Raw genomic sequence first — 12,932 nt, forward strand, 5'->3', positions numbered from 1 at the left:
GGTGGTCGATTGGATTTTGAAGACCTCGACATCTGACAGAAAGCACGTGATACAATGGACAGTTCGGAATCACTTAGACGATTCGGACTTCATAGATGAGCTACCCCTTTTATCACATACACATCAATAAATGCAGATGAATACAAACAATGTAGCAGCAGCCTCTGCATCAGTAGACTTCAACACACACAAAGGAAGAAGCAAGATCTTCAAACAAAACACGGAGAACACCAACCTAATCACACTTGATGGAGAAGCTCTGGAAGATGTAGAAACCTTCACGTATCTGAACAGCATCATCGACGAACGTGAAGGTTCTGATACAGAAGTAAATGCGTAGATGGGCAAATCAAGGACAGCACTCCCGCAGTTGAAGAACATGTCAGACGCAAAATAACTGCCAACCAATATCAAAATGAGAATCTTTAATACGAATGTGAAGACAGTTCTACTGTATGGAGCTGAAACATGTAAGACTACCACAACCATCATCAAAAACGTACAAGCAAATTTAAACAACTGTCTACGTAAGATACTGAATATCCGTCGTTGGCAGGATTCCATCAGCAACAGCCTTCTATGGGAGAGAACAAATCAGCTTCCAACTGCGGAGAAAATTAGGAAGAGAAGGTAGAGGTGGATAGCGTAGTGTCGGTCGGCCTCTAAAGAGCCTTTCGCATACTACCTCGAGAGGTCGTCGTACTGAATTGCGAAGTACGAAAATGTGTGCACTATGTTCTAAGGCTGGATGAATAAAAACAATAATTGGCTCTGGTCTGCTTGAAACAGGTTTAACTGAACGCATCGTGTTTGTAAGCCTGCTCATGTAAGAGTTTAGATCCACATTCACTGAAGAAGACGAAGGATCCACAAATTCTCTCGAAAGTCGGATTGTCATCCCATAAGGGAGTTGTGCTGCAGTGTATTCAAGATCAGCTTCCACTGCATCGCAAATATCGAGTATCAACAGTGGAAAAGCGTTAGTACACTGTAGTACGTTGTCAGCTGAGATTGAAGCTTTCAACCGTTAGGGAAATTGTTCTACAAATCTCTCTACTTGTGAGTGCTAGGTGATCGTCCGGAATCGTGTCATTCTTAGTTGTGTAGTGAGACAATAGAAGAGTCCAGACTCTTACTGGCGTCTACGGTCTGCAATGATAGTTGAAGAGCAACAGAAGTTTACTTTCCATCGTTCGACGCAGGTTAATGTGTCACAATTAGTGTCCTTGATAGGTGCTGTTTCTGACCATCGTTTGAAATGGTCCACACACACTTTAAAATGTAAGAGTGTTCATTCGAGTCTGGTAGGCCTCCTTTCAAATCCATATGGACATGGTCTGAACGAGCACCGGGAGTTGTGAAAGAACCTAAGGGACATTTGATATGTCTAATTACCTTAGATTTATGGCAACTTAAACAGGTGCGTGCCCACTAACTAAATGATGCACCGACATGATCTGTCACACCAAACAATAAAGTCTATGTTCCTTGTTGTAACACAAAATATCGTCTATCAAATATTCATTCTATATTTTCAGATATTTTCTCTCCTCCCCCACTTGTATATCACATCTTCACCGTGACGGAACACACACCCAAGGTGTTTAGGATCAAGACTCTTTCACCTCTCACCTTTCAACTCATATCATATTTGCCCGAAAACATCGAGGCCTGGTTCTGCTGTGTAGAAGCTGACTTATATGGGCGCAAAGTGACAGAGCTTCATGCACAAATCCTCGCAGCCGTGATAGCACTTCTACGTGATTTTAACAAGTAAATCACACCTCATATGTTTATCAATGATATTTCCGAATATTATGACACTAAAAAAACTATCCTTAAGCGTAGCAACTCTCTGTTATAAAACTCTTAAGTAATTTCTTCAAACGTTTCGATAGATAAATAATTCCAATCCCTCTGTTTTTCCTGTCACCCATATATTCGCTCCTGTCAATTACTCAGGTGCAACCTTGGGCATGCCTTATGCATGTCTTTGCGAGTATGTATATGTCTGTCTCTTTCATGCTTGTAAAGACTTAGTCACATACTGCTCAGTGAGTTGGCTGCTTCTGCCACTCTAGTTCACATCCACTTCTCTGGTCGACCACCCGCATTATACAACATCTGAAATATATGTTTCGGTTGATATGATAGATCCTCAAAAACCACTTAGTGTTCTTCTTACTAATAGTACTTTAATTGTAGAAACTCGGGTTTTACATTTTCCATTCAAAGCGCTCATTATTACCTTCAGTTTGTATTTTGAGTTGCTAGTTTTTGTCTCGTTCGCCATTCCTTGTTGGCTTAATTTCTCTAGAAACCATCAGTGCCATCGGGACTGAATCCTGTGGAAGTGGAACCATTGTCGAAGCAGCAGCGAAAACGTATTCAGATGTTGACAGACATGAAAATTACGTCTACCTCTTAATGTAGCACATCCACTTCTACTACTGCAACTGATTCCATCACGAAAAATATTGCCAAACTTCATTACGATACTGAATCCAATGTTACTTTGGGCATGTGGTTTCGGCGTTATGGAGGTATATTTAAATTTGATGATAATGTTGAGAGATTAGGCTTCTACTTCAAAAATTGGGTCAGAATGAGTAGGATACCCCAGTTGGATTCCACCATAAAACTCAAATGAAGGCTTATTTGCTAATACTGTCCTTTCGTTAAGTCAATAGTTTTGGGATAACTCCTCATTATTCAACATACGTTATGGATGTTCAAATCTGGTTTCCAACGAAGGAGCCGACCCCCTAACGCAGTTGGATATCACTGACCAAGAATACGAACGTTTACAGCCAAAGTCGTTCACTAAAGATCAGTTTAAAGCTCTCATCCTCATTCGCGATCTACAATTACATAAGTTTAGTGGCATCAGAAAGTGGCCACTGGGTTGATTGGACCAGGATCTTAAACGAACTATGCTTTATTGCAAATAAATAACAACGCGTATTTGTTCTCTCGCATTGCTGATTTTCGTTCCGCTCACCGGTTCAATGTGATGCGATATCTGTCGAACATAAGTCCCTCAAGTACATTCGTATCCCACTTTATATATCTACGTCGTTATCGACGGAATACTTTATTAGAATATACACGAAGGTATCAGGATAGGTATGTCTTCGGCTTTTTCATAGGATAGGACTTGATTCAAATAGCAGGCCATGGAGAGAACGACCGGGATGTACCATCACCATATGTTCCGTTAGCAAACGCTAGCTTGTAAACCACGCCATGGTAACTTGTGTGTGTACTTTTGAGTGGACCTTTCCTTATCCTGCTCTGAAGTGATTCCCTACAAGATCGCGTTTATTGCTGAGATAAATTAGTCATCTACTAATATACAACGAATCGTGGAAGATTACACGATGATCATATTCCACCTGTCATTCAGCACCATGGAGGTTAAAAAGTGCCTACTTCAGGCGAGAAAATATGAGTATTTCTATCTCAATTCACAAGTATAAATGTGCCTTACAAAACGGTCATTTTAAGACTTTAACATTTATATGCTCACTAGCATACAGAGTTTAATATAGGAGAGCTTTCCAACGCTCAACAATACTTAGTGACCTCTTTAATCAGTAACACAGTTGATTATGAATGACTACTCGTAATCTTACTTCCAAAGGTTCACTCAGCTGCCCTATCTCCAATGGGGAATCAGGACATAATGATGACAAATTGTTTTTTCCAACTGTTATTTTGTCACTCTGGCTCGAAAAACTTACCGTATTATCCTGATAGACCAGGGTTAAGCAGACCAACTACTTTAATTATTTTACAGAAATTATTTGCTTCGTGATAATCCCGTTCTATTATCTGAGTTTGTACATATTCATACAGTACATTCTGTATATCCCATGAGATTCACGATACTCCATTTTTACCATCTACATCCTTGTTACAATTAGTTTAAAAGCTAGATACATGATTTTGAGCAATGTATTCTGTTCACTAATCACACTAGACACTTCAGTTCAGCCTAACTTTAATCTAGACAGATGTTCAGTCTCTAGTAGTGTCACAAAAACGACACCGCACCACATTCAAAATATTCTATCGTGCTAAACATATCTCTTATTCGAAAGTGTTATAGCCAGCTGTCGTATAGTTTGTCAAACTGGTCATGATCAAGAAATGCCATGATGATAAGTTCGTCATACAATATTGATTTCACTTGTAGTGGATGTCGAGTCGTGGACGGACTATGATCACCACTACTATTTGATTACGTGTCCAAAAACGACTTGGTTCCCTTGATAGCCCGTAAATCAGAAGGCTTTACTAGTCCAGATCAAGTATATTTATTGGCGATCTCGTGGTATCGAAATAATACCAAGACGTGCCAAAGAGTACAAGCGAATAAGCAGTGCGTGAGCAAGCTCGAACCAAACAAGGCGGAGAGCGGAACAAGGAGTGAAACTGATACAGTTAAACAAATACAGTAAAACAATCTCTGGTACAATTGGTTACAATAATAATAATTGTTTCCGTTATTCCAATCGTGTTCTTATCGAGACCGGCCGGTCACTACAGGAGCCCCCCGCTAGAAAGGGTTTACACTTTCGATACGTAGCGGTTTCGTTCGTGGGACTGATCGCGAAACGTGCAATTGTAGGACGAAGGCGTTGGCAGAACAGGAAGTGATCGTTGATCCTCGAGTTGCCACCAAAAGTCTTTGACGTAGAACGGTACCAGAAGGAACGTACTGTATTAATTGCTTGGATTAGCATGCTACACCAGAGTGGTTTGTATCCAGAATCTGAAGGTTGCGTTCGTAGAGGTCCGGACCAGAAACGCTGCAGACGTAGGACGAAACCAGATTGAGCCAAGGAACCAGATGCGACCAGGATAACCATGTTCGGGACCAAATGTATATCATACGTATTTGGAGTCAGAGAGATCGACTGAGTGCGTTGACTATAGCGTGGGTGATCAGGCCAGCTTTCGCCAAGATTGACTAAAGTCGACGATACCAGAACAGCGATGGTCAGAGGCGTAGGCTCGGGGTAAACAAAAAAACATGAAAGAAAAAGAGAAAAGTGTAGCTTTCGTGTAGTATAGGGGTAGATTCCTATACTGTATCCGTAGTTGGTTATGAGGTTAGTCGAGAAAGCGTACGGGTAAGCGTACTCGGCGACCAGAACGTGAGACGGTAGTCTCGTTCGAACCTCGTGAGCCTGCAATCTCATCCGCAGTCAAGGGCGGTGTGGTCTGCCGGTCTGGACGTGAGACGGAAGTCTCGTCCGTAGACGGGGCAGATGACACGTGCTGTTGACTGGGACGTGAGAATGTGGTCTCAGGTGCATCTAGCGTGGGATCCGAAGTAGATGTAGAGATCCCGCTAGAAGCTCTGATGGGTCTAACATTGGGTCTCGGCTTATCAGGTATAGCACTGTCATCGACGTGTGCTGGCTTGAGACGATCAGGGCTGACTGTTTCGATGCGGCCACGTCGATCAACCTTGAAGGTCTTTTCGTGACGGGAAATCACGTGAAAAGGTCCTTCGTAAGGCTGTTGTAGAGGTTTGCGTACCGAATCTACTCGTATGAAAACATGTGAACAGGTAGATAACTCTCGAGGGAGAGCGACCTATCGATGTTGTATACGAGTTGACACCGGAGTCAGTGTTCGCATGAATGCAGACAGTCGTTGGACGTAGTCTGATTCGCCGAACTTAGTGCTGCTCCGTGGTGTGAAAAATTCCCCAGGCAGACGCAATGTCGTGCCGTAAACAAGTTCAGCGGCGGAACATTGAATATCTGCCTTTAGACTCGTTCTGATTCCCAGGAGGACGAGCGGAAGGGTTTCGTACCAATTGTTGTTTTCGTATGCTCGAAGAGCACTTTTAAGTTGACGATGAAACCGTTCAACTAAACCGTTTGATGCTGGATGGTAGGCGGTAGTGCGTATGCGTTCCGTACCAAGCAGCCGTGTTAGTGAGGAGAATAATGCGGACTCAAATTGTTGTCCTCGGTCAGTCGTGACAGTCGAGGGACAACCGTACAGAGCTATCCATCGTTCTACGAAGCGGTGAGCGACTGTCTCCGCCGTAATAGACGTGATGGGAATAGCTTCGGGCCATCTTGTGAAACGATCAATGCATGTGAGTATGTGATCATACCCGTGCGATGGTGGTAATGGTCCTACAATGTCTATGTGAACGTGATCGAAGCGAGCATCAGGCGTAGCGAAAGTGCCAATGGGGGTAGCTACGTGCCTGTGCACTTTTGATCGTTGACATTGTAAACATTGTTTTACCCACATACGGACATCTTTATTCATTGACGGCCAGACGTATCGTGCAGCTATGAGGCGTAGGGTGGCTGCGATACCAGGATGAGATAGACCATGAAGGGCATCAAAGACGAGACGGCGATAAGCGGAGGGTACGATGGGTCGAGGGAGGCCCGTAGAAGTATCGCATAGGATAGTACCTGAGCTAGTAGCTAGGGGTACTTCCCGGCACTGAAGGGACGTAGACTGTTGTGCTTCCGTGCATGAAGTATCGTTTGCTTGGGCGGCGGCTATAGCAGGTAGGTCAAGCATTGGCAAAGTAACTGCATTAAGTTGGATACGTGATAAAGCATCAGCAACACAGTTCGACTCGCCTTTGACGTGACGAAGGTCTGTCGTGAACTGGGAGATATAGTTCAAATGTCTGCACTCTCGTGGTGAGTAGCGGTCAGACTTGGTATGCAGAGCATACGTTAAGGGCTTATGGTCGGTGAATAAGATGAACTTACGACCTTCTACAGCGTGCCGGAAATGTTTGATGGCGCAGCAGGCTGCTAGCAGTTCGCGACCAAAAGCGCTATATCTCGTCTCCGTGGGAGTGAGGCGTCGTGAGAAAAATTCGAGGGGCTGCCAACTACCGGAGATATTCTGTTGCATAACGGCTCCTATGGCGAAATCCGATGCATCAACCGCTATACTAAGCGTGGCTGATGGGTCAGGATGCACGAGAAGTGTGGCTTGAGCTAGGGCCGTTTTGAAATCTGATAATGCAGTACGTGCGGCGTCGTTCCATTCCAGTTTGCGTGGATTACCGCGAAGTAAATCGGTTAACGGTCGTAACTGTTCTGCCGCGTGCGAAATGAAGCGTCGGTAGAAGTTGACCAAACCGAGAAATGCCTTCAGTTCCTTGAGTGTGGACGGTACAGTGTACTCCATTATAGTACGTACTTTATCCTCACAAGGTAGAATACCCTCATGCTTAATAACATGACCTAAGAATTTTATTTCCTTCTTCCCGAGTTCACACTTGTCGGGGTTGACTATTATTCCATTATCCGAAAGGCGCTGGAATAGTAGCGTCAGGTGTTGATAATGTTCATCTACGTTTGATGATGCGATTAGCAGGTCATCAATATAGACGTGAACAAAATCTAGGTCTCGTACAATGCTATCGATAAACCTTTGGAAAGTTTGAGCAGCATTCCGTAATCCAAATGGCATTCGTAGGAACTCAAATAAACCGAAAGGAGTCGTGATAGCAGTTTTCTCTATATCTTCAAGAGCGACTGTTATAGTGAACATCGTTAATTTCACTGTTTGGAGACATAACCTTTTATTCCATAAAATGTGCATTTTAACCACATCAGAAGTGGGATAGCTATCGAAACGTGTAGCTGTGTTTAACGCTCGGTAGTCTCCGCATGGTCTCCAACTAACCCCATCCTTTTTTCGAACCATGTGGAGAGGTGAGGCCCAAGGACTGTGAGAAGGACGAATAATACCAGTAGCTAGTAAATTGTCAAACTCACGTTTAGCGAAAGCTAATTTGTCCGGTGCCAGTCGGCGAGGTCTTGCCGTGACTGGTGGTCCGTGGGTGACTATGTGGTGTACCACACGATTGGTCACCGATGGAGTCTCCTCGAGAGGTTTAGTTAATTTGGGGAATTTCTGAAATAAAACGTGGAATAAATCGTCACGCGAATGAAATACACCTGTGATTCGGTACGCGTTTGTGTGGGCTTTAGAGCCCATAAAGTTGCTGTTCGACGAAGTATCAATTAGCTGCAGCCTACGTGAATCGACTAGCAATTCATAGTGCTGTAGGAAATCGATACCGAGTATAGCTGTGGGAACATCGGCAATGATGAACGTCCACAGATACTGTCGTCGGTTGCTCAGGTTGACCGTAAGTTGTCGTGTACCATAGGTGGGAATGACTGAGCCATTCGCAGCGCGTAGTCGAAGCATAGTGGCTTGAGACTTACTGTTACCGATAGGTACGACAGAAACTTGGGCACCCGTATCCACAAGGTACCTAGCGTTGGTGCGATAATCGTGCACGTAAAATAAACGGCCAACCTGAGGTGAAGTGCCGGCGAGTACGGCCGCATTTACTCGCTGGCTGAGGAGTTTCCCGCCTTGTATGAGCAGGGAGCTCGACAATGACGGGCACCGGCTCCGAAAACACGGTGAAACCAGCACCAACCTGGACTCGCTTCCGAAACCGCCTTCTGGCGTGGCTTGGAAGATGCCCGCTTGGGGCGAGTCGTGACCTGGGTCGGGGGGCGTAGGGGGCTGGCACATTTGCGCAGTCTCGGAAACTGAGACGAGTATGGATACATCTGTCCCTATCCCCATGAGCCGGAGGTCGTCTAGCATCGAGATCAACGTTAGAACGGGAAGTACTAGCAACCAAATAGTCGTCTTTGGTGTTAACTCGTGCTAGAATCTTATCTGCTATGAGGGCCACCTTGTTGAGCGGGGTGTCCTCGAGCAGAGCCGTAAGGGTTGGCTGGATACTGACTGGTAAGGCTTCGAGCCACAACTCTTTGACTATCTCAGAGTCAGCTGTCATGTTTCCTGCAAAGGATTGCAGGCGCGTGAGGTGGTGGCTCGGCTTAGCATCACCCATAGGGTGACGTGCTAATAGTGTCCTCAATCGTTCCTCTCTTGATGGGAGGAAATGTCGAAGGATGGCATCCTTAAGACGGTCATAAACGTTTGGAACGTTCGGATTGAGGACAACCTCACGGACAGCGGTTAGGTGATCCACGGGCAATGATTCCAAAGCGTAGGCGTACTTCTGCCTTTGATTGGTTATGCGGCGGATCTCAAATTGAGATTCCAGTGCCGCGAACCAGACTTCTGGATCATGAGGGATGAAAGGAACCGGTCGAAAACTGATAACCTGTATCTCAGAGTCTACCATATTTATGTTATTCTTATCGTTATCTACCATATTAAGTTGCCAAAATATTATATATTGAAAAATATCAATACGAATATATGCAACAGATGTGGATAGATAAATAGACTCACCGGATTGATCTGGTTTGGAGAATTGGCCAAGTTTGACTTGTGCTCGATGGATTGGGTTACCAGCTGTATTGCGTGTTCCAAATACGGCTCACCAGTTGTAGTGAGTGTCGAGTCGTGGACGGACTATGATCACCACTACTATTTGATTACGTGTCCAAAAACGACTTGGTTCCCTTGATAGCCCGTAAATCAGAAGGCTTTACTAGTCCAGATCAAGTATATTTATTGGCGATCTCGTGGTATCGAAATAATACCAAGACGTGCCAAAGAGTACAAGCGAATAAGCAGTGCGTGAGCAAGCTCGAACCAAACAAGGCGGAGAGCGGAACAAGGAGTGAAACTGATACAGTTAAACAAATACAGTAAAACAATCTCTGGTACAATTGGTTACAATAATAATAATTGTTTCCGTTATTCCAATCGTGTTCTTATCGAGACTGGCCGGTCACTACACACTAATGATAACGATGACTGTTAATGAGATATAGAACTAGTTTACTTCGCATACAATTTACAGGCTGATCACGTTAATACAACGTGGATATAAAAGTCAAATATGAGTATTTTAGGGACGCATATTTCATGAACGCGAATATTAACGGGGCTGATAAACCATAAGAGACTCATCAGATATTTAAATCTCTGGAGCTTGAAAATGTTAAAGGGATTCAGTTTTTACAAGCATGTAAAAAATTAAAGTAAGTAGATGGAAGCAAACGTACTACCATGTAAATATATATTAAATAAGTTAGATACACAAGCGTACAGAAATAACAAATGAAATCAAGATATACTGCTAGTTAAGAAACTAGAATAAGCTCACACAGAATTACAGTAGAGAAGCCTTTCCATATTGATTTACCTAATGGGGAGTCTTTCGCTGTAGTCCTGTAAGTACAAAATGAACCTACCAAACGTCTTCGCTGCTATGGTTCCGAAATTACGGTTATTAGACCATGTTTGCAGAAATCACGATATTTAACAATCTTATCTCTGTTTTTTTCACTCCACATTCAGAATTATTGGTATTCGTGTGAAATTATGATTTAGGCCCTGAATCCTAACATCATCGTGATATATCCTTGTTTGAAGAGAGGGAAAATTGAGTAAGTCGTTGGTGAACGATACATATGGAATTTGATAAAAAGATAAGTTTGACGATTGAGTGTATTTAACGTAAAAGATCGCAGATCTGTTCAAAACTTAATATGATGTATGAAAATGGATTAATACATGGAGACTGGAAAAAAACGTTGAGCATTTGTGACTATAAAATTGAAATAATAAATAAAACGTGTACTAATGTACAAAGTGTTTGTCCTTATATTAACAGTATATTTCTCTACGAACATGCTCTCTGGTACTCAGTTTAAATGATAAACTGACCTGAAAATACAAATAAGTAGCTATTGTCTCTCAATATATTTTCCAGATAATCCTGTAGCCAAAAAGGTAATCATATACTGATATCAACTACTTCAGTTTCCGACAGAGTAGTCAGTGATTTTCCTTATCGGATATACTAGAAAATTCCCAGTGTATCTTACATAGGACATTCACATTTCACTGATTGGGTTCACTAACATCAAGCTGTCACCCAGTTAGTGAACACACGTCTGTCAGGCAGATATCTGTCCTATAAACAGTAATCAATAAGGTTATTACACTGTTTTGATAATCCTTTTTTTTACACACTTTCAACTTCAACGACCAAGGAAGCATGTTGAAGTCCACGACCACATAACATGAACTAGTGTACTACTCGAAAAGTTGACATCTTGGGTTCATTCTCAATTTTTGTCAACTTCTGGAAAATGTTCCAACCAGTACTAAAGATTCTGGCATCTATTCCAAAGCAAGGCACCTGATAACTTGATTTTTTTTTCCAACAAAATCACAGTGTAACAATAACCTACCTCATTAATAGAAACCACTGCAATTATATCACATACGTAGTGACTAACGAACCAACGCTAGAAAAGGCACCAGTTCTCTCTTCGCAAAGTCAACAGAATTCTGTCAAGAGTGCCTTTGTTAGCAGTTTGAAGTTACACTGTGAGGACAAGGTACCAACTCAAGCAGCTGTTTAACTCAATAGGGCTCGTAAACAGATTCGCAATTACAATGGATCTAGTCGAGCTTATTTTAATCTTACTTTGGTTGGCCTATAAACTTTATAAGTGATAGTGCCTGGAGTTGAATAGTGTAACAAGTTAACTTCTTAGGACTACTTACGACTGACTTCTAAAAACAATCTTTTACTGCAAGAGAAATATTATCAACATTGACAGATTAAAAGCGACCTACTTGCACCTGGTGTAGCGGTCTTTTGTCAAAGTGCACTCCGCTTGCCTTACACTGAATAGCCAGGCGTGATTGTAAGTGTCCATCAAAGTAATGACAACCTTTTTCACCGACCAATACTAGGTTAAAGTTATAACTTAACGTCGACATTTTGACCCGTATTTTCTTTTATGTGATCATTATATTATTGCGAAAAGTTGCTTGCAGTAACTTTTGTAACTGATTTTTCCTAACTTTCAATCCAACGTGCACTCTAAATCTACACAGTAGACGATAACATCATTACAGTACTGAAATCCATTACCAGATCGATTGCGCAAGCCATACAAAGTTTTATATTTATCTCACGTCAACTAAATTTAAATGCTGGCTTTAGACTATCGAACGTATTCAAAAAAATGTTTAAAAAAAGCGTGAATAATGATGAAAATCCTTTGTATGTAATCAACCTAGTCATCCTAGCTGTGCTATTTCATTAGAATCGATGTATTCTTTCCTGCCTAAGACTAACCTAAATAGTAACAAAATATGGAAGTACACTCCATGAAATGTATCTTTAGGAGATATTAAGCTTTTCCGATTTGAGTTTGAAACCTTTAAACAAACTGCAATATAACTAACATTACAATCAGTTTCAGTGGAATATTTTACTAAAGTGTCTCTTAATCAATCTTCATATTACACATATAAGACAACTATATAAATATGAAGACTTGATATGTTTGTGTACATTTATTTATGAAATAATGATAAAGATCAAGGGAAAATGACCTACCCATGATTTCATTTGCTAATGTTTACAACAATTATTATCATAAATATGATGAAATAAAATAGATAATGCTCAAAATCTTTGTTCATTTATTGATTCAATTAGTTTACATTAAAAAAAAAGCTGTAAAGATTTCTTATATTATAGAAATAATAATGAAATAACGAAAGTGAATTGTTTATTTAACAATATACCTGATCATGAATTAGATATTTGATAGATGAATATAAAGACTATTTACATAGATATATTACACATCTAGTTATATACAAATTAGAAAATAAACGAAATAAACAATAAATGATATTGAAATAGTAGTAAGAATATCGAAATTAAACAAAGTCAATAACATTCTATTCAAAATTTAGTAAATAAAAAATATTTAATGAATACTTGAGTGAAGAACTATTCTTCAATGTCGTCTTCTTCATCTTCTTCTTCTTTGATAAAAATTCAAGAATATTTTACTTGAATAAATAATTAAATTATCAGAAGGGGTTTTGTGGAGATTTAGTATTTTCACAGTTGAAAGCGTGAGTCAATTGAAGCTAGACCACTATGGAAA

The sequence above is a fragment of the Schistosoma mansoni genome, chromosome W (genome assembly GCF_000237925.1).
Source record: "Schistosoma mansoni strain Puerto Rico chromosome W, complete genome".
Lineage (NCBI taxonomy): Eukaryota > Metazoa > Platyhelminthes > Trematoda > Strigeidida > Schistosomatidae > Schistosoma > Schistosoma mansoni.